The sequence below is a fragment of the Salarias fasciatus genome, chromosome 1 (assembly GCF_902148845.1).
Source record: "Salarias fasciatus chromosome 1, fSalaFa1.1, whole genome shotgun sequence".
Classification (NCBI taxonomy): domain Eukaryota; kingdom Metazoa; phylum Chordata; class Actinopteri; order Blenniiformes; family Blenniidae; genus Salarias; species Salarias fasciatus.
Window position 1 is genome coordinate 37,143,547 of NC_043745.1, and position 23,301 is coordinate 37,166,847.

The following is a 23,301-nucleotide window of genomic DNA, read 5'->3' on the forward strand; positions in this document are numbered from 1 at the left end:
AAATGAAAATGCAACTTTTCTCAAAGGCTGCTACCGTGCACGAGCACCACGGCCATTGTTCTGCATGTGTATATAAAACCTGTTTGTATTTCAGAAAAATCTATTTTTATTTGTACCTATTTTATCTGATGCTGCCCAACTGCCACCATCCATGTAAAGAAAAGAAAACCAAAGCAGCCTGCCGGAAAAGAGACAATCTGAAGTCTTTCAGAAGCTGGAAATTTCATGGATAAAGTTGTGAAGGAGCTTTTATTCCTGTCAGGTCAAACTTTGTATTTAATTTTTCATCTTTGCAGAATATAAATCGTCAGGAAGCGAGAAACGTGCCGTTTCGTGGAACTGAGACTCGAGAGTGACGCCGGGATTTTCTTGTGAGAGGAAGCAAATAAAGATTTCAGAGGCAGACGTGATTGGGGGCAGGCGGGAGACGCTCGGGGAGACGTGACGGATAAATTAATTGAGTGGAGTGACAGACAGGCAGACGCCGCGATGTGGTCGAGCAGCCAGAAAACACAGCGGAGAGCTGGAGGATTCGTCCACTGGCGGTTCCTGCAGCCTCACAGTCTGCTAAATTAGAGACGCACCAATATCACTTCTAATAGGATGAGTACGAGCGTCAGTACAAGTATCCGATACGGGTCCCTAGTCTGAGTCCTTGTTTGAACGCCTTTCTGTTTAGAGTTTGCATGTTCCTCCCTGCTATCAGGTTTGATGTCTACAAATGTAGCGTAGGACTGGCAGCTTCTCACCATAACGAATAGAAATCACTTCTCAGGGTAAAAAAACGCCTCTTTTAGTTGCAGTTGCTGATTCTAATTCACTGAAACACACTCAGCAGAACGGCTAAATGTCAAGTGTTTAGCTCCTCGTAAGCGAGTTTACCTGAGGCGCGAATGTGTGTGTGACGCTGAGCGTCGTCCTTGAGCAGTCCAAACTGCGCACGACGAAGACGACGACGACGAGGACGGTGATTGGGAGGTGAATGCGATGCCTGTTCTCATGAAGCCACACCTCACCTGACGCTGAAAACAACCGAGAGCTTCATTTTGAAAGGGCAGCGAGGACAAAACCATCACATCTTGTTAGAGCCAGACGACACCTGGGCTGTGTAATCCAACACACACACACACACACACACACACACACACTCTCAGTAAAAGATGTCACATGTGGGCAAACATGAGTTTAACTCCCACACTTAGCCATGCATGGATCTGCGCTTTAATCGCCCCAGCGAACATATTTGGCCGTGTCTGGAGGTAGAAGGAGGCTGGGATTTCATCTGTGTTGCTGATTTGGCAATTAGCGCAGGTAGGAGGCTGGCAGCTCGCCGCGCGCACGAGAGGAGGCAGGCGGCTCGCCTGCAGCCTCCACGGCCGACACACGGCGCCGCTTTAAAAATAGCTGCAAGAAAACTGTGAGAAACTATCTGTGCGAAGTGAGAACGGCATTCCGAGGAAATAAAGACAGAGAGAAAGAATCTGCTCTCAGTTCTGGGCGACAGCAGCAAGGCTCTGTTGAACCGCGTTACTTCAATAAATATTCCAGACGAGTCGAGTCGACACTTCAGACAAACGACTTTAATGAAAACACTACAGTAGGAAGAGTTTCCTCCCAGGTTTTGATTATTCAAACTGAGCCAAAGTTTTCAGACTAATTGCTTGTTACTGGCGTATCGACCGGCCGCTGATAAAATACAATTAAGTCTTTGTTTCTATGAGTTCTCATCCGGAGTGGTTTAATTTAGCAGGCCGGGAAACTGATCGCATTCGGACCGGGAAGAATTAACTATCGAACATCTGGAGACGATTCTAATTAATCCATTAAATTATCTGTAGGGGGAGTTTTGAGACCTTTCAACCTGCAATGGAGGATGTTTTTTAGCCACTCAGGAGAAGCTGAAGCCGCGTGGGTGTGAACAGTCCAGGTTTCCAAACAGCTGGATGAGAAATACTTTGTATTTCACTCCGTGGATGTGGAATATCAGGCGCACGTTTCAGTTCAGGTTCATTCTAACGTGAAATTAACACATTTAGAAAAGCTGAGAGACGCTGCTGTGGTTGTAGTGAAAGGAATTTCCTCAGATTATTAGATAATTCATGTCTTATCTTTTCTGAATCCTGTATTTGTGACAGATCATCTCCCAGACTGTTTTCTATTTCTTTTTGGCCCATTTCAGATTCTTTTGTACAAACACTCCGATATGTTGGAAAACTTCCTTCATTCACAGAGCAACGCAGTTCAGTTTGTAGAAAAAAAGAAAAATTGGGCAAAGTGAGCAAAGTCGATGGGAAGACACTGGCGTTGAGTCGAACTGGTCACTTTGCTTAGTCAAATTAACATGCATCGTTTTTCTAAAAGAGAGGGGTTATTTTGACATTTCACTGTTTTGCACTAGAATGTTTCACTAAAATTGACTTTATGTTGAGATTGTGGTCATTTTTGATAATTGTTTACTTTTCTTCACAATAAAATTAATATATACTGTACACTTTTACTATTTTGAAATGTGATCATGGTCACTGAAGTGAAATGAGTTTGACGCCGCTGCTGTGGGAGTCGGTGACGCTCGCGGCTGCATGTATCCACAGTACCTGTGATGCTTCGGCAGCCACATTTAAATGTCAAAATTACCTTAATGAGACCCCTGCAAACACACATACACACACACACACACACACACACGCACACAGATTCAAAGAAAGCTGAATCAGCTTGTGTGTCACAGCAATATTACACTAATACAGCCGTGTGTAAACTATAAATTCTGCTGAGAGAGGAAATTAAAGTGAAGCAGCTCCAGCCCCAAATAATTACTTACTTAATAAAAAAGGCTGATAAATGTCATCAGTACTATGTTTTATTACATTTCACTCTTAAAGTCTAAAATTAAAAATCATGGTGTGTAAAAAAAAGAAAAGGCATCAGAGGGAGTTGGGAGTAAAACCCTCATAAAACGCCGCCTGCGTGCAGTCAGGGTGAAAGTGTTCGCAGGATTTGGGTGATTAGTCTCCGCAGGTTCATCACCGCTCTCTTGTCATTTGATGCATTGTTGCTGCTGTAAGTCTCCCGGAGGAGGAGCGGCTCGTAATCTACAGCCCGGCGGCTCCACGGCCGGCCGACGTGACAGGAAGTGGCTCTTTCTCACTGTCTCACCGTGACTCTCGCTTCATGAGAAAATATGGGACTGTTTTATCTCGTCGTACCATTAGAGATTATTAACGCTCGCGTCGTGGTCCGTGAGTTATTGACACGCCGTGGTTTGAAATTGCAGATAAACTCAGGCAGAAGTTACAAAACTCCAGGAATTATGTGATGAATTTTGGTGTTAAAAGTTGCCGTTATATTTAGTTGAATTACTTTGTCTGAAAAATAGGTGTGTCAACATTTAATTCATTTGTGTCACAGAAGTACTCCAATATACACAAATAAAGCTCACACAGTAACAGAGGGAGAAAAAACAAAAGAATGTGTCAGACTAAAGAGAAAGCGTAATCTGTGAAAAAAGAAGTATCAAGAGGTTCCATAGGTTATGGAGCACAGAAGCAATAGACAAAATCAGAGCTGAAGGCATCTTTTGTGGTGAAAAACTGGTTTATAAAAGTGAAGACACTGAAAGCTGAAGTGGCATCTGAGATGGTGTGTAAACTTCAGGAGTTTATCCTCAGAGAAAAGGTACAGATCGTAACAGAACATCACAAAGACACGGCGTTATGAAGTTCCTTCAGATTCTTTATGTGATTGTACAGGATGTGGTGTTAGAAGCAGAACACAGAGAAGACGTCCAGTATATACCCAAACCACCAGGTGAAGACGATCACACACTCAGACGCAGGTGAAACACATCAGTGCAGCGGACGGCAATCAGACACCAGGAGGGGAAATCAACGGGTCTGGAATCAGAGACAGAGTCAGAAAATCTAAATAACACTAGAAATGAGACATGGATCATGAAATCCTTCAGATGGCTGAATGAAAGACATCCAGCTGGAGGAGACATTAACAGTACTGCAACTACATCACAAGAATTTACTGCAATGTAACAAAATATGGATTTAAAAAGTGACTGAACTGCAAAAAATGTTTTCATTTATATAACTTCAGAATTACTAAAGTTTTTTTGTGATACTAATCTATATGTTGATGGAAGAAAAGTGATATTTGTAGTGACTTATTCACATAAATTTCAAGATGAACTGATTAAAACTTGGCCTCCAGTGTTCCATATCATTTTAGAGCATCTTCCTCCCACTGATGTTTCTACAGTTGAACTTGCTGAGTAAAACGTCCCACAACCCACTGCTAGAGTTACTGAGGAGCTCCTTTAGCTCTTTTAGTAATTTATAGAATAACTCCACTGATATGAACGTTAACCATACTCAACGTGATATCACTGACCATAAAAATCAACAACAGTCTTATAAATGGATCTGAAAGCTATAAAATATTCCACTTTCTTCATTTCAGCCTCTTGCCTTGTTCTGAATCAAGCTAATCCTACACCGTTCTCCAGGCTTCAAAATGAAAAATCTCAGCCTTAATTAGAATGGGTCAGTCATGCAAAATGAGTCCTACTTTGTAATTCAGCTTGTAAATTGGGTGATATATTGCTAGCAGCTACCATTATCAAGGGAAACAACATGGTAATTCTTCTGCTTGGCGGCACAACTGGCAGCCATCTGCATCTGCGGCGGATCAGCCATGGTGGGCGTTTCATCAGGTCACTGTTGAAGTGAGCGTGCGAGGAGAAGGAGAAGCGGCTGTGGGCGCCGCTGATAGAGGAGGCCGGATCTGGAGGCGGGACGCCGTGACTGACGGGAACGAGGAGATAATGACAGTTTTCATTTTGGGGTAAACGGCTCCGCGCTTTTGTTCACACAAACGATGAAATGGTGCTTAATGTACCAAGGCCACAGTTAAAATCTGCACGGGGAATAAATAACAGGGAGAGCGTGGCGGAGTCGAGTCGTGCGTCTGTATTACTGAGGCAACAGCCGCCTTTCTGTCATGGAGGAGAAGAAATGTAGCGTAGAGTGTCCCTGATTCTCAGTGTGAAGTGCTTTCACTCCGGGGGATAACGGTAACGCTACGTGGAAAGACTGCAGAGAAGATCAAAATGTCACATTTGAAGAAATCAAGGGTCAGCTTCTCCCAGTACCTGATAAATGTACGACTGCAAGACTTCACCAAGCCAACCTCAATGAGGTCTGATTGTATAACAAACACATTTACACACATAAAATCATGTAGTGTACATAATGTTCAGTCCATCGCAGATAATCACATACTGTATAGGGGCTACTGAGGGTCACCAATGTGGGAGGAAACCGACAAGAGGAGAACGTGCAAACTCACCACAGAAAGGCCTGAATGGTATTTGAACCAACGACCGTCTCACTGCACTGCAAAAAGTCCAAATCTGAGCAAGTTTTTTCAACTTGTGTTGAGTGAAAATGTCTAATTTTACTTGATTTAAGATAAATTTCCTTAAATTTTATATTTGGTCAAGATAAAAAAGCCTTGATTTAAGTGAAAATTGCCTGAAATCAAGAAAATTTTTTGCTTGTTCTATTGGCAGATTTTTTTTACTAATTTCAAGTAAAAATTTCTTAATTTAAGAAAAAAAAAATCTGCCAATAGAACAAGCAAAAAATTTTCTTGATTTCAGGCAATTTTCACTTAAATCAAGGCTTTTTTATCTTGATCAAATATAAAATTTAAGGAAATTTATCTTAAATCAAGTAAAATTAGACATTTTCACTCAAAACAAGTTGAAAAAAACTTGCTCAGATTTGGACTTTTTGCAGTGTGTGAAGCGAGAACACTAATCCACACTGCAAAAAGTCCAAATCTGAGCAAGTTTTTTTCAACTCGTTTTGAGTGAAAATGTCTAATTTTATGAGAATGTCTAATTTTTATTTAAGAGAAAATTCACTGAAATCAAGAAATTTTTTTGCTTGTTCTATTGGCAGATTTTTTTACTCATTTCAAGTAAAAATTTCTTAATTTAAGAAAAAAAAATCTGCCAATAGAACAAGCAAAACATTTTCTTGATTTCAGTGAATTTTCTCTTAAATCAAGCCTTTTTATCTTGATCAAATATAAAATTTTAGTAAATTTATCTTAAATCAAGTAAAATTAGACATTTTCACTCAAAACGAGTTGAAAAAACTGGCTCAGATTTGGACTTTTTGCAGTGTGAAATGTGTCGTTTTCACTCCTGTTTGCAATGTGCATTCCACACTTTTCAAAGATCCAACTTGGTGTTGTGTCCATACGAATGCCCGTGTTCTCCAGTTGTTAATGTTTATAGCGTGTTGTTGTCTGTGTGCGTGTGTGTGGCCTGGTACACTAACTACGTAGCTGTCAGTGTTTCTACCATTTCCATGTAAACGTGAAACATTTTTGAAACAATAACGCGATAACAATCTGTCTTGACTGGAAATGAGTAAACGGAGCCTGAGACGTTTTGGATGCGACATTTATAAAACAGCTGCAGCAATCAAACAAACCGAAGAGAAACGGGAGGCAAGAGGACTTCGTTTTTTAGGATTCAAGTATTTTCTCAGGGAACATCGATTAAAATCTTTACATATTTAAACTTGTTCGGATATTGTGACAATATATTGATTTAATATGAACTTTTTACACTCCTTGCATTAAAATAGACATTAGAGAAGTTCCTGTTATTCAGATTTTATCATGCTGTCTGAACTGATTGTGGCCCCTGCGCTAAGCTGAGTCGGACCCCCGGGTGTGGAGGTAAACGGGAGATTACCTGCCGCCGTCGACGCCCTGCAGACTCCTGGCTCAGCTTACGGCCGCCACACTGAGCCCCGCATCCTCAGACGATCTCTTCCATATGAACATATCCTTCACAGAAGTGAAAATCAGACAGGAGCCCCGCGTGTCAGCTTCGCTCGCATCAAGGCGTGCTCTTAAAGAAGGAGACCAGCTCTAATTTTGACATTTTGGACTCTAAACCCAGGGTTCTGTCAGAAAGTTGTCGGGCTAAAAGATTAGATAAGAAGCGCTGTCTCCAGTTATCAGCGTCACCGAGGAGGAAACCATCGAAACTTATAGATTATTTTGGTTGCTGACATGGAAGTAATTTGGTCTTAACCCACTTTTCAGCTGCTTCTGTCTCCTCATATCATGCTACAGATCCTATACGCTGCTTATGTAACGCTCGCACAGTGCACGGGGCCGTTTGCAGGGAGACACATTTTGTTTCATTCACGAAAAAAAGTCTCTGCTGTGGCAGCTCCGTCGTGTTTTTTTTTTTTTTTTGGAGCATCCTGACATTAATGATGTTTCCTGACCGCTGCCTCAGTTCTGGCTCTCATTTAATTCGCGGTGACAGATTGTGGCGGTGTGATGTGGCTGTTGCACGTGTGACTTTCCGAACGGCGCCGCTCACCTGCACACAAACACCTGAAGCTAACGCGGCTAACCAGAGGTGTGTGAGCAGAGTCTGGCTCAATCTGCCCAAAGCATTAGGCACTTATTGTGTGTGTGTGTGTGTGTGTGTGTGTGTGTGTGTGTGTGTGTGTGTGTTCCCAAAGAGAAAGTGCTGACGGAGATGCTCGGTGGAGAAAAAAAAAAAAAAAAAAGAGTGAAATGATGGCAGTGTGTGTTCTGTCCCCAGCGTGCATTGTAGCGCCGATCCTGGCCTGAATATTTATAGTCTATCTTGTGTATATCTGTGTGTGTGTGTGTGTGTGTGTGTGTGTGTGTGTGTGTGTGTGTGTGTGTGTGTGTGTGACTGGGAAAGCCAGTGTGGATCTGAGAGCCCTGCAGGGGTGTGAGGCAAGAAGCAGCAAGAGGCAGAAAATCCCCGCTGCCTTTGGATTAGTGTCAGCAAACAGGAAGCCAGGCCGCTACATGTGCATGTGCTCTCTCTCCTAAACTCAGTCCCACTGGGAATTCTTTAAATTCAGTTCCCTCCCTTTCTCTGCGTGGATTCATCTATTTGACAGGTGCACTCTGTAGAATGAACCATAAATAAACCAGGATCAAACAAACCTGATTGTTTTTACCTTTCGCTGTCACGAAATGTCTCAAAATTGACATGAATATGAAAATAGAGTGAAACAAACAGAGAAATTGCAGAAGTGGACTCATTGTGAAACCATTAAAAAAACACAGGCTTAACATACCGTACAAGTTTAACAATTAACAACAGTCAAGTAGTCATTTTCAGTCACCTGCACAAGGTTGACTCATTACATACATTCTAACCAAAAAAACTCCTCAATTTAAGAAAAATTTACATTTTTCATGAGCCAAAAAAAGTGTTTGGTTTCACTGTGATTTTTTTTTTTTTGATAGATTTTCCTGAAGAAAAGAATTAAAAACATTGTTGAACTCAATTTCGAGACATATATTTTATCCTTTTCCGTGAAATTAGAAGACACAATTCTCATACACTTTATTGATAGATGTGTTTTTTTTTTATATATATCTGTATTTATAGTAGCACTGTACAATATATTTCAAGTTGCAACACTGATTGTCTCGATATTGTAACATCAAAATGTAAATGACATATTTAATAAGACTTACTATGGTGTGATTCTTGTGTGAAGTTAAAATTTTCAAATTTTCAAATATAACATAAAAGTGTGATTCGTCACACTTTTAATAGAAATCGCGCATTTCATTTAATCAGTTTAATGGTCTCATTTATTTAATGCCTGGTGGCAACAGACCAGAAGTCAGCACATAAATAGGAGTGAGTAAGTAAATAAATAAATGACTAAAAGAAAAAGTCAAGGAATTGCTTAATTTCTACAATGTGATGGAGAAAAAAACAGACTTAATTCAATTCAGTTGATTAAACAGGGAACCAAGCTGCAAATTAGGGGCAAGAGAATGAATTTTCTCATTTTAAAAGAACAAATCCTAATAAAATAGTAAAAACGAAACTAAAATCGCAGATATTGTTTGCATGGTGTTATAATATTTCAGACATATTTTAAAATATTTACCCTTTCTTGATGTTCTCATCTTCAACCATAAGTAACGGATTGTTCGATGAAGGTTTTTTGGCCTGAGAATGTCTCTGGAAATCCATTTTCAACAAAACCTACTAAAATAAAGCTAATATTCGGATTCAGTTTGAAGCTGCGGAGCCGGTCCTGCTTTATGTGGCGCCTATAGAGAAACAATCGATCACGGTTCAGATTTGTGGGGATTTTCTCTCTCTGATCCTGCACAAACTGAAATGTTGTGATTTCCTAAACCTCCCGCGATGTCTGTAAATATTTATGCCCCACTTTCACCCACCACCAAGCGACTCATTGGACTTTTGTGGGCCGTCATTTCTCATCGTCGGACGCCTCGTTCTCCGAGGCGGCGCACAAACACTGCCACCGTGAAATATAGCGTCTGAGCTCCTCGGCGGGAGTCGGCCAAGGTCACGGCTGTCGGCACGCTGTGCGAAATCAGAGTAACAGGTGAGGATGCAGGGTGAGAGCAGGTGATTCGCCAGCAGACAGGAAATTCTGATGACAGGAAATTATAAACAAAACACACATTTATTTGGAAATTAAAGATGTGCTGATAAAAGAACATGTTCATGAATATATGTAGTAGAAAAGGGTATCACGAGACTGATCGGTCTCCGTTCGGCCCACCACCATCGAGAACATTCTGCTGCATTATTTTTAGGCTGTTTTTAAATGTTTTGAACTGAAAGAAATTAAAATCTGCACTTCCCATAACATCAGAGGGAGTTGACCCAGCTGTTGAGCCCATTTGTCAAAGCTTGGTGATTTCAGTAACAGAAGCCACACAGATGCAGCTCAGAGCAGAAACTCTAATCAGGCAAGCGAGCTCGCTGTGTGAAAGCGTTTGTGTCTGAGCATGATCAGCCGCCTGGAAGCGAGTCGTTGTGAAATTAGGAGCAGGTGCATGATGGTATTTACGCGTTCAACCCACACGAATGCTGATAGAGTGAAGATAAAGTCACAACGTGAGAAATTTAAACTTTAAGATGATATGAAATCAATACCTGACAACTTAACTCGGGGAGTATGGAAATCTTTTCTTGTTTGTTTCTGTCGATTCGTTCCTGCCTGCTGTATCATCACTGAGGAGGTTTCAGGGCTTAAAGGACCATCAGGAAACACCATCATAAATCGGATGTGCTGCTCTCAGCATTTTAGTTCCTTTGTTTTGTCTTGAAACACTGAGTGTATTAATTTTTTTTCAAAGCTAAGATGTTATTTAATTGATACAGAGTATAGATGGGGAAGATTAAAAGCATTAAGCATTAATCTGTTTTAGTCATGGAGCTTACCCTCATCAACTGCTCGCATATATACCGATCAGCCATAACATTAAGATCACTTCCAGGTGCCATGATGAACAGATAATCAGTGTTGTTTTCATTTTGTGGACTAAATGAGACAGAAAATGAACATTTTGTCCTGGAAATTAAAGGATTAGAAGTTAAAAAATGCGCGACATTAAAGGTTTCAGTGAGATCGGGTGTGTCAGATGACTGGGTCGGAGCATTTCCTCAATCTTTCTGGTTGTTGGTGGTCTGCAGTGGTCAGTTTCTGTCTTCCCCTCCCATCATGCATCATGATTCCACATATCACAGCTTCCCTTCAGAGGTCCAGTGGGGCCCTTAGTTTGATGGGATTATTAACATGATGGATGGATCGATAGATGGATGGATGGATGGATGGATGGACTTTCAGAGATTGTGTGAAGGTAATGGAATCAAAGTTATCAGGTGTGAATCGCCCTTCATCCTCCACTGGCCAGGTTACACCAGGATGACATCCAGTCTAGCAGTGGAGCTGAATCAAACCCTTTAAATTCTTTTGTCTCTTGAGTCTGTCTCACTCTCGTCAAGCTGTTAAACCTCTGTATTCATATCCTTTCTGCAGTGTATACAGGTCAAGGTTGCTCGGGGTAGAACTGAATCCCTGCTGATGTCACCGGATGGTGGCGATGCCGTTTGGTTCATGGGGTAACCAGAGAAAACTCACATAGAGGAAAAACGTGCAAATTCCACAAAAAAAAATGCCTCAAAAGCTGATATCAAACAGTGGATATTCCTGCTGTGAGGGAAAGATCCCAACCACTATACTTGCGTTCATGTTTTCTATAAAGAATGGCAGGCAGTACGTCCTCCGGGAGTCATGCTGATCACCATCTGTCAACAGCAAAACTGCAGCAACTCTTTAAGTCCAGAAACTCATAAAAGTAATGATAACTTCTCCCAAGTGTGAAAATGCTGCTGTGTATCAGCTGCAAATCAGACGGAAGGGCAGGTTGACCTTCTGCAGACACTGCAGACAGGATTTTTTTTTTTTTTGTGCAGTTTTAAGAAGGCGTCCATGTTCCACTCCGAACGCCTGGAAACATCTGTCAGGTTGCAAAACAAACATATCTGATCAAACCAATCAGAAACTTGTCGTTAAAGTTGAACACGGGCTTGTATGAAAGAGAAGATGTGTCAAAATAATCAGAGAATTTATCTGAAAAACCGTGAAAAGAGCTTCGGGAGTCAAGTGTTGTACTGTTGAATCATTTGGATTTACTAACTCCATCAGCCCCCCGTAGTTCTGTTTGTATAACGTTGTGCGTTGGGGCTATAAAAATCTTCCCACTTCATGTTGTACCTGCAGGTTCTGTCTCTTGCACTCATAGTGCTGCAAACGGCGCCTGGATTTTATCGCCAGACTCGAATAGCGATGGCTTCTGGGTAGACAGGTGCTTTTCAGATCTGAGCAGGTTTAATGTGGCGCTCCTGGCTTAGCCTTGAGGAGGCAGTGTCCTAATGCGGCAATGAAAACAGTCCCGCCTCCCACTGAGCGACTGAAGCCAAGGCGTCCTGGTGTGCACACAGTTGGCGGGCCAGGTGCATGACTTATAGATTCTGAGTTTGTGAAGCTTCCTGTTTTCCTTATAAAATGAATGTGGCGCTTTTTCTTGATGCCCCAGTCACACTTACTGCCAGTCCATTGTCATTCCTCTACTTTGAAGGCCGTGATGCTGGATGATAAGAGATGCAACGCAGTCTGCCATTAACGCTGCAACGGGGGAAGCGACAGAAGCATGTTGACGTTGCTGGAAGCTATTATGGAACTAATGTCTACATGACTTTGGATGAGATTAGAGTGTTAATGAGCATACGCCTGATTCCAGAAAGCATCATCAGTTTAACAGGCTCTCTAAAAGTTTTTATGTTTGCTTTAATCGTACAGAGACTTTTTTTCAAAGTGATTGAAATTGAAAAAAGTGTTAACCCATCCAAGATGGTCGCCAAGCTTATACATTGGCTCCAATTAACAGGAAGGCGTACCGAGGAAAATACTGTGAAGTCCTAATTCAATGAATTAAAGTCACACGATACTGAATATGAATCTCATTTCGGACCTTGTGGTTCATTTGTGGGAATTTAGGGAAGTTTGTGTTTCGCTCTGCACATAGAAACAACAACACACACACACCGATACTATGACTGGGAATCAAACCCGATCCACTGATTGGAAGGCAGCCGTGCTTACCACTACACCACCGTGCCAATGCCTGATGCCTTTTGCTGAATTGAAAAGGAGGAGAATATAAAGTAGGAGAATTAGAGCAGTTTGTTGTACCAGACAGAGAACACACCCCGTTTTCATCACCACTGATGGATTATTGATGGAAGTCTAATGAGAAAGTACCTGCAGGTCAGTGCATCAGTCTGCTGAAGGCTGCACGCTGCTCACACACGTGACCAGGTGGCAACTGCAGGTAATTAAACATGCCAGTAGTATTGAGCACCATCTGAAGGCATGAAGATAAATTAGAAGCTCTTGAACTGATGCTATAGTGCCTTTATAATCAGAGGGTCTGTTTACATGTAGCACAAGTGTTCATGTTTCAGTGAGTTTGGAAGTTTGTTTTTTTTTTGCATTGAAACGAAGCTGCAAGTCCTGAAAAGGGCTACAACGGAGATTTGGAACATCTCTGGCATACATTTGCATGTAGACAGAAGAAGATGGCGTTTAATGTCATGTTATAAGACAGAAATGTCGTCAGCATCGTGTTTGTGTGAGACCTGTCTTTACTCTTTGATGACATCAGATGCTGTTAAAGTCTTGCTTGTTTTTATGTTCCGTGATTCCCAGTTGATATTTTCTTGTATTTCATTTGTGTTCTACTCAAACACCATATTTATGAAGAGCGGTTCAAACAAATTATCCTTGTGCCATTATTGCTGAAGAAAAAGGAAGTCATTCGTGCCATTCATTGTTGTTGTTTCCAGGATTCTGATTGGCCAGCATAGCTTCATGCTTCACACATTGTTGCCTGCAGGTTTAGCATGCTCATAGTAACACTTAATTAAGTTTTTTTTTTTTTTTTTTAATGCAGGTTTGTTTAAATTAAATTATTTTTAGGAATTGATCTGGTGTGAACAATCTTTTTTTGAAAACGTAGACATGAAAATATCCGATTTTGTAAATACCTGGCTACGGTTCCCGTAAACATGGCCTCAGTCTCACATCATGAACTCTGGCTGTAGACGGAATCAAACTCTTCTCTTTGTCATATAATCCAAACCAAAATCGATCTATGTTAAGTCCTGAAAAATGTTTATGATAAACTTCCTGCAGATTCACTTTGAAACTCTTAGTTTACAGAAGATAAACAGATTCTGTCTTCAGTGCAAAGGCTGGAAACACAGTGATCAATTATTCCCACCTCAGTCGTTGAGCGCTTACCTTTTTTGCAAATTTCCTCACGCATGCTCGACATTTTTTTTCGCACATTACTGTATCTATAGTCCGCTTTGTGTGCGTGCATGAATATGACAATGATAATGATCATGTAAAGCATGTTGAATTTGTAAAAGCATAAAAACACATGATCTTTGTCGTTCACCATCTGATGCCTTGTAGTTTCCTCTTGAATGAGGGTGTCTGCAGCTCAGGACACTGTGGAGGTTACGCCACTGTATGTTCCCTGTTCTTCTCTTCAGGCAAGTTTCAGGCACACTTTATTGACATCTTGATTCTCCCGTCTTTGTCGGGAGTGTCGTCCGGTGGTGGTGGATGATGTAGCTTCATATCGGTTGGTGCTACGGATCATTTCACTGATCATATGAAATCAATACGCGAGGCCCCGTCCACACCGAGACGGATTTAAGTGTGTGGGTTTTTTTTTTTTTTTTCTCTGTTCCATCCATCAAATAAATCCAGCATTTTTGAAAAGCGCAACAAAACAGAGTTTGGAAACATCTCAAAGCCCCGCCTCTCTCGTAACCTGCATGTGGTAACCATGACAACCAGCAACTCCACTACAATGAATTCCAGTGTTATATTCATGCTGCAGAAGCTGCTGAGTTCTTTTTCTTTTTTTTTTGCTTTTACGACTGAATTTTCTGCTCCTTCTCGATCGCTGAGCACAATCAGAGGATACGGACAATAACATGTATCATACTTGTGGATCTGTTATTGAGTTTCAAGCGTTTGCTCGATGTCTTCTCCTGGAGTGTTTTAAGTCTCTGGACAGACACACTTCCTGATGAGGCTTTCTGTGTTTTTATAAATGGAAACATTTCCATCTCCATGTGGGACACGGTCGAAGCCAAACTCCTGGTAACACACAGGAATCGCATAATGGCGGGATTGAGACGGCGTAACATGGGTTCCACACGTTATCCCTGTATGTGACGGCAGCACAAACATCTCAGCTCTCGTTTTGTTCATTCTGGGTTTTGGTGTGTTGTGGCACGTCACGGCGGTATGACCCCGTTTCCCTGCAGCTATAGGTTGCCTACTTTAAACTGTACACACACACACACACACACACACACACACACACACACACACACAGAAGCACCATCATGTCCTGCTTCATTTTCCCTCCTCGCAGTGGCACCCTGGTATTTCACCCGTCGAATGAATAAGTAAGAGGGTCACAAACACTGAATAATATGCAGGACGTCCACTGAGCTCGTCTGGATTCCTCTGAGTGAAGCCCTTCAGCGAGGCGGGTGTGTGTGTGTGTGTGTGTGTGTGTGTGTGTGTGTGTGTGAGACACTGTCGGGTTGTTAGGCGCTGTATTCTGTCCTTGCAGCAGTACAGGTGCAGTGTGTTTGAGGGCAAATACAGGACATGCTACCTGAGCGTATTCCACCAGCAAACACAGCCTGATATGTAAACAAGCACAGGTTTAGCTCTCCAGCCGTAATAAGGGAATTAGATAAAACCACTCAGTATGCTTGCTGTAATTGCCTTGAGTCTGCTGCAGCTATGATTGCGCGCAGAATGTCTTCAACTCCTGTGAGACTTTGTGGAAATCCTCAAATTATCGAGGTGGAGAATTATACAACAGCTGCTCTGTTTAAAGAGGACGCTTGTCTCTAATAGTGTGCATCTTAATAAGCACAAATAGCTGTGACACAGAACACTTATTCTGTAAAATGTTTCACCCTACAGGGGGTAGCCAAAATAACATAAACACTTCATGAGGAAGGAATTCAGATTCCAGCAAAATCAGCACATCAAACGCAGCTGCAGACGAGGGTTTATCGGCTCGGATGCCAATTATCAGCAGCTTTCCAAACTTTTTCTTCTCTGCGCTGTGTGTTTGTCATGTCACAGCCGGTTTGCTGCAGACATGTGACCACTGTCTGTCCCGTCGCACCGCAGTCAGATTTAGCCCAGGCTGTCAGGATTTCCCCGACTTCACCTACTGACGGATTGAATCTTTCCTTTTTTCTCCAGTTTTTATTTCTCTCCTTGTTTGGACGAAAACACTTTAAGCTGAGACACAGAGGATTAGATTCGCTCGGAGATCTGACATTACAGCTCGAACGAGCTGCTAATTTCTATTTGGAGTACACTCGCAACAGCGATGGCAGCCAATTTAGGGTCATTGAGGGCTGAAACCGATCCAAGCTTACTGTGGGTGAGGGACGGCGCAAACACAGAGGGACGGACAACCACACACACACACACACACACTCGAATAAATGAGGAAAACCCACACCGAACAGTTACATGTAAGCTCGACGCAGATAGAGCCAGCCTGGATTTGAATTCCTGACTTGAGGGAATAGTGTTAATGATTGACAGATACAGGCCAGATCATTGAAAGAATCCACGATACAAACACGTCATCAGCATATACTGAAGCTCTCTGGCCTCGTATTGTACTCATGACCTCAAGGAACCTCAAGGTCATGAATAGAACAAAGTTGTGGACTCTTTGTGTTTTCACACTGCTGTTCAAAAGCAGGAAGTTACTGTCCAGTGAGCGTGTCTGACTGCCTTCAACCGGAGATAAGAGTTCAGCTCCAGCTCCTCTGAAATGCATGGAGCATTGAAGAAAGATGGATGGACTTGAGTACTGATTTAGTTATCGCCGTCATGTCATCGACGCCATGTCACTTGACTTAATTATTGCAAATTTTCTCGATGTTGCGCAGCATAAATCACCATCTATCAAAAGAGGTCCGGCCGAGACACTTCAGCTGGACAGCGAAATGTAATTGATGCGTTCAACAGAAGAGCTACTGACTCTCAAACCGCTCCAGGAATCGATGCTGCCTCTGATAGGAAGGCGTCAGAAAAACTTGGTGCACGACGGGTTGTGAGAGCAACAATCCATTAAGCAGGTGCTTCTAGAGTGATGTAAGTGTTGCACGTGTTTAAAAAGTCTTTCTGCTGGTTGTGTTTAAAAGGCCTCGGTCCTCTCCCCTCTGTAAGTGCTTCAGAAAGAGCCGCTGCCTAATGACCCCGATGATTATCTGCAGTGTGATGCATTCTGCCCGAGCTCTGGGTGGGAAAAAGGGAAATATGCGCAGGATCAGTCTGGCGTTTGGGCAAATTGCTCCATCTTGAGGGTGCCATTTTCTCAAGAATGATGATAGATTTCCACTCATTTCCTTCTCTCTCTCTCTCTCTCTCTCTCTCTCTCTCTCTCTCTCTCTCTCTCTCGCTCTCTGTGTTGCAGCGCTGCCAGTTACAGGGAGAGGGAGAACCCCCCCACAGCACCTGCCCCCCTGCCGCCCCCCCCCCCCCCCCCACCACCAACACATCTCTGGAAATTGCAGAGAACGAGCAAAACATTGCGACCGGTCACCTTTGAGCACGAGCGGACGCCGAAAAGCAACAACCCCGGAGGAGGCTGGACGTCGGGACGGGTGGAGACGAAGAGCTGCTGTCTGGAGTCAGTGAACGCACCCTTCAGGGTCCGGCCTGGTCCAAGAGTAAGAAACGATTGCCTTAATTACTACACAGATGTATGAAGAGACGATACTAAGAGACTTATAAAACACACACACACACACAAAAAAAGATGTTTTCTTTACATGTGAAAAAAAAGTGTCTTGTAAGGAACAGATGTGAATATTTTACTATGATAGAGATACTGTTCGGTTGTGACGTCGACATAATGTTTTAGTTGGGTCGGCTTCGTAGGTGTCATTGGTTCCTAAATGGTGAGTTTGCTCTCTGCTCGTGCGCGGCCAGCAGTACCACGTAATCTATTTTTTATCTCCTTTCATATCGTCAACCGAAAAAGGCTGGCCCGAGTCGCCCGGCCACAGAAATCTCGATTCACGTTGCGTCACGACACATGAAAACCCTCATTCAGAAGGTGTATAGAGGGGTCGAGAGAGCAAGAGAGAGAGAGAGAGAGAGAGACAGAGAGATGTTGACTGGCTCAATGCAACACACCCAAACACATGAGAAGAAGATCCTCTTACATTAAGATCCACTTACACTAAAGCAAAGATGTCAGGCATATAAACACCCGTCATGAATATCTGCCACACTCTCTTTCTATCGCAGAGACAAGCCGGCGGGCTTTCACCGGCCCGGACTCATCCACGTGAAGACGAAACACTTTCCGTTTCTTTTCTCAGATGCAAATTTAGAGCCGACCAGCTGCTTTGTTGATATGTTTTCACTTTGAATTTAACTGTATGCAAAAGTAACATGGACGTGTGTTCTATATTTTTTTAAACCTAGCCTTGATAATTACATAACCAAAGGTGAAACCCTGAATTTAATTGTATGTTGTGGACTTCTGGAAAATGTTGTGATATAGATGCACACTGAATAGGAAAAAAAAAAAAAAATGTAAATATCAGACGTTTATACCTGTGTGTCCTAAGATGTGTTGCAGATAGAGTAATTTGAGACTTTTTACTTTCTTTGACTGTTACGACCATCGACCATGTTACTCTGTGTTTGGTTTGTCCTCGCTGGAACAATCACCGTCTCCATATTGTTGCGAATGCTGCTCCAACATTCTCCGCTGTCCTGCTCTCCACGTCCATTTTCTCTTTCCTTCTTTCTGTTCCTTTTTCTTTCTCCCGAAACAGCCTCCTTTAGAAAACACGTTTTCTTTGGCAGGACGCTGACGTCCTCACCTCTCTCAGACCCGCGATGTCGCCTGTGAACGGAACGTCCACAGACGACGCCAGTTTCACATTTATTTCTGAAAGCGGCAGTGAGAGATATGACATATCTTTTATGAAGACAGTATTTTATTTTCCTTCTTGCATACCGTGTCAGCTGTAACGGCGTTTTGGAAGCTTGAATTTAGACTTCATCGTGTATTTTCTTTTTCCTACTTTGCCCAAAGAAAATCCAAAGTTCACATTCTTGCTCTTTTTCTGGAAGTGTGTATCTGTAATTACCTCATGGATAGCATCCCTCTGAAAAGATGTTTACTGAATGTTCTAAAAAGAAAAACTTTTCCTCAGTGTCAGAGAAACCCTGTAACCACCAAACAGCCACAATAGTTTTTAAATAGATGTCAGTAACTGTACTCGGGAAGTCCTTCACACACCGTTTCGCTGAGCTGCCACACAATCCGCAACGTTTATAGAAATATCTTCAGTTTTTCTTAATTTCCTTGAATTTTTTTGTTTTGTTTTCACCAAAGTGATCAACAGACCCCGTTCACACGACGTTTCAAATGAAATCGCATCGTTTTTGCGTTTTCGTTTCAGAAAAGCTTTGCACAGAAACGGCAGAAACTCTGAAAATAACACCGGTGAGTGCGTGGACGCTGCTGTGGACAGACGTCCTTTTCAAAAAGTTTCGTTCCCAGTGGCTCGGAGCTCCAGAACGCCGCGACAGTCTTCAGTTTTCACTTGAAAACGTTGTAAACGGGGCCTGATTCTCCATCCAGTCGCAGCTCAGTGAAACAGAGGCTTTACAGTCAAGGTGTTTTTATTGGGGAAGGAAAGGACATAAATAACGTTTGTCATTTCTGCTGACCCGCGGTTTTATCAGGAAGATGTTCAAGGAACGACAAACCTGCACAGTTGTCAGTTCTTAAAAAAAAAAAAAAAAAAAACTATACAAGGATGGAAATAAGAAAGACAATGAAACTCAGAGCGGGTTGATTGGAACAGGTTGGAGCTGCCAAGATAAATATCTCTATGGGGAACAAATCTTTGAAAATCAGGTTAATGTGAAGAGGAAGTTTTATCAGTCCAGGAGCACAAAAGTAATTCTATTTATTTATATGATATAGCACTTTTCACAGACATAGTCACAAAGTGCTTTACAAAAAGTAGAGATTCAAGAAAAGACGTTTAATACATATGAGAAAGAGGAATCCAGAGAATGGAGGATTACGGAAAAGATAAAAACAAAGATGATAAGATCACTATAAGTGGGCTTTGGAAGCCGATTGAGTGGGAGAGTTTCAATTAATTAGTCCTTAAGTGTTTTTCAGGAGAGACGGCAGAAGTCATGGAGGTTCGGCGAGTCGAGTCCGTGACCTGAAATGATCCAGGACCTAAAACCCTGCTGGGGTGATATTTAGCGGATCGAAGACGATCGGCACTTGAAATGCACACATGATTGTGAAACAGGACGGAAGAGGAGTAAACGGCGGGTTTGGAAGATGCTGGTGGGCGCCTCTGCGACGTTTCACGACAGGGTAGCTGCTTCTGGCGTTTTAGCTGAATCTACTGGTTGCTAGCAAAGGTAGCAAGCTTGCAACCGGAAGTCCTCTGGTTCGAATCCCACTGCTGATGCGGACCGCTGTGGCCCCCCTGAGCGAGACCCTGAAACTTCACCCTCTGTCCATCCATCCATCCATCCATTTTCTACCGCTTATCCGGGGCCGGGTCGCGGGGGCAGCAGTCTCAGCAGGGATGCCCAGACTTCCCTGTCCCCAGACACTTCCTCCAGCTCCTCTGGGAGGATCCCGAGGCGTTCCCAGGCCAGCCGAGAGACATAGTCTCTCCAGCGTGTCCTGGGTCTTCCCCGGGGTCTCCTCCCAGTGGGACATGCCCGGAACACCTCCCTAGGGAGGCGTCCAGGAGGCATCCTAAACAGATGTCCGAGCCACCTCAGCTGGTTCCTCTCGATGTGGAGGAGTAGCGGCTCTACTCCGAGCTCCTCCCTGGTGACTGAGCTCCTCACCCTATCTCTAAGGGAGCGCCCAGCCACCCTACGGAGGAAGCTCATTTCGGCCGCTTGTATCCGGGATCTTGTCCTTTCGGTCATGACCCAAAGCTCATGACCATAGGTGAGGGTGGGAACGTAGATTGACCGGTAAATCGAGAGCTTCGCCTTTCGGCTCAGCTCCTTCTTCACCACGACGGACCGATACAACGACCGCATCACTGCAGCCGCTGCACCGATCCGCCTGTCAATCTCACGCTCCATCCGTCCCCCACTCGTGAACAAGACCCCAAGATACTTGAACTCCTCCACTTGGGCTAGGGTCTCTCCACCAACCTGGAGGGGGCAAGCCACCTTCCTCCGGTCGAGGACCATGGCCTCGGATTTGGAGGTGCTAATCCTCATCCCTGCCGCTTCACACTCGGCTGCGAACCGCCCCAGTGCATGCTGTAGGTCCGGGTTCGATGAAGCCAACAGGACAACATCATCTGCAAAAAGCAGAGATGAAATCCTGTGGTTCCCGAACCGGAACCCCTCCGGCCCCTGGCTGCACCTAGAAATTCTGTCCATGAAGATTATGAACAGAACCGGTGACAAAGGGCAGCCCTGCCGGAGTCCAACATGCACCGGGAACAGGTCCGACTTACTGCCGGCAATGCGGACCAGACTCCTACTCCGGTCATACAAAGACCGGACGGCCCTTAACAAGGGGCCCCGGACTCCGTATTCCCGGAGCACCCCCCACAAGACACCACGAGGGACACGGTCGAATGCCTTCTCCAAATCCACAAAACACATGTGGACTGGTTGGGCAAACTCCCACGAACCCTCGAGCACCCTATGGAGGGTATAGAGCTGGTCCACTGTTCCACGGCCAGGACGAAAACCGCATTGTTCCTCCTGGATCCGAGGTTCGACTATCGGTCGGATCCTCCTCTCCAGTACCCTGGAATAGACTTTCCCGGGGAGGCTGAGGAGTGTAATCCCCCTATAGTTGGAGCACACCCTCCGGTCCCCCTTCTTAAACAGGGGGACCACCACCCCGGTCTGCCAATCCAGAGGCACCGTCCCCGACAGCCACGCGATGTTGCAGAGACGTGTCAACCAAGACAGTCCCTGCACATCCAGAGACTTAAGGTACTCAGGCCGAATCTCGTCCACCCCCGGTGCCTTGCCACCGAGGAGCTTGCCAACCACCTCAGTGACTTCAGCTTGGGTGATGGACGAGTCCACCTCTGAGACCTCAGCCTCTGCTTCCTCCACGGAAGACGTGGCGACGGGATTGAGGAGGTCCTCGAAGTATTCCTTCCACCGTCCAACAATATCCCCAGTTGAGGTCAGCAGCTCCCCACCTCCACTGTAAACAGTGTTGGCGGAGACCTGCTTTCCCCTCCTGAGGCGCCGGACGGTTTGCCAGAATTTCTTCGAGGCCGACCGATAGTCCTCCTCCATGGCCTCCCCGAACTCCTCCCAGACCCGAGTTTTTGCCTCCACAACTGCTCGGGCTGCAGTTCGCTTGGCCTGCCGGTACCCGTCAGCTGCTTCGGGAGTCCCATGAGCCAGCAAGGCTCGATAGGACTCCTTCTTCAGCTTGACGGCAGCCCTTACTTCCGGTGTCCACCACCGGGTTCGGGGGTTGCCGCCACGACAGGCACCGGAGACCTTACGGCCACAGCTCCGAGCAGCTGCTTCGACAATGGAGGTGGAGAACATGGTCCACTCGGACTCAATGTCCCCAGCCTCCCTCGGGACATGAGAGAAGCTCTCCCGGAGGTGGGAGTTGAAAGCCATGCTGACAGAGGGTTCCGCCAGACGTTCCCAGCAGACCCTCACAACACGTTTGGGTCTGCCAAGTCTGTCCGGTTTCCTCCTCCGCCAGCGAATCCAACTCACCACCAGGTGGTGATCGGTCGACAGCTCTGCCCCTCTCTTCACCCGAGTGTCCAAAACACGCGGCCGGAGGTCAGATGACACGACAACAAAGTCGATCATCGACCTCCGACCTAGGGTGTCCTGGTGCCAAGTGCACTTATGGACACCCCTGTGCTCTGTAACTGTCGCATTTTGCCTGTTTTTTTGCTTTTTTAAAGACTGTCTTTAAGACTAGTAGCTCCTCCATCTCATCTCGGGTCTGAGAAATGTTGAAAAATAATGATTAGAAAAAAAAAAAAAAATTCAGGCTTGGTCCACGGGCCTCATGTTTGACACCCCTGATCTACTGATTTCTGGTTGTAGCTTCACATAAACACAGGAGTCCGCCCAGCCAGAGACGGACCAGGACAAGAAATGTTCAATAATCCCACGAAGACTGAAATGAAAGGAAAATGTGTCCGAGAGATGAAAGTATGTTTTCAGAAATGGTTTTAATCACCGGTCCAGACTCTGAACGGCTCAATCAGTCACGGTTTCTTCTGCTGAAATGTGGGAGATACTGACTACTGAAACCAACAGCAGACACTCATGGATGAGGTTTAACTCTGACGATTGGCCGGACAGGAAAACCAAATCCAGACCCTTTTCCTCAACCTGTGAATTCGAGTAATGTCTGTGGTTGCAGGCTGAGATCGTGTCCGTGACACAGCGGCGCCTCACTTGAATCCGCTCTAATCAGGAGATCAGGGGGAAGCCGGAGAAGGCGGTGCGCTTTGATATATGAAGACAGGAGGCGATAAAGGTCGTCGGCCGAATTCTGGGGGCAGATCGAATGAGAAAGGAAAATAATTTATCCTCAGTGGACGGATCATGAGCGGAATATCCTAAAGGGTGAACAGCTCTGGCGGATCGTCCTGTGAATGTCAGAAATCCAGCTGCAGGATTTACTTCAGTGATAATTGTTGTGATTCAGCAGTGAAAACGAGCGGACGCCTCAAAGCTGCGAGCGAGGTTAGCAGTCTGCGTGGGAACGCTCACTAACACT

General features: G+C 44.3%; 1 protein-coding gene across 1 annotated transcript in view; it reads left to right on the top strand.

The window, feature by feature from the left end:
- The window catches only part of kcna4 (potassium voltage-gated channel, shaker-related subfamily, member 4), a 59,952-nt gene extending 40,612 nt beyond the window's left edge, over nucleotides 1-19,340 (top strand). Inside the window, exon 2 of the mRNA XM_030082732.1 lies at nucleotides 16,966-19,340. The gene's annotated coding sequence lies outside the window, so the exon portion shown is untranslated. The remainder of the gene's footprint in view (nucleotides 1-16,965) is intronic.
- Nucleotides 19,341-23,301: the final 3,961 nt, after the last annotated feature.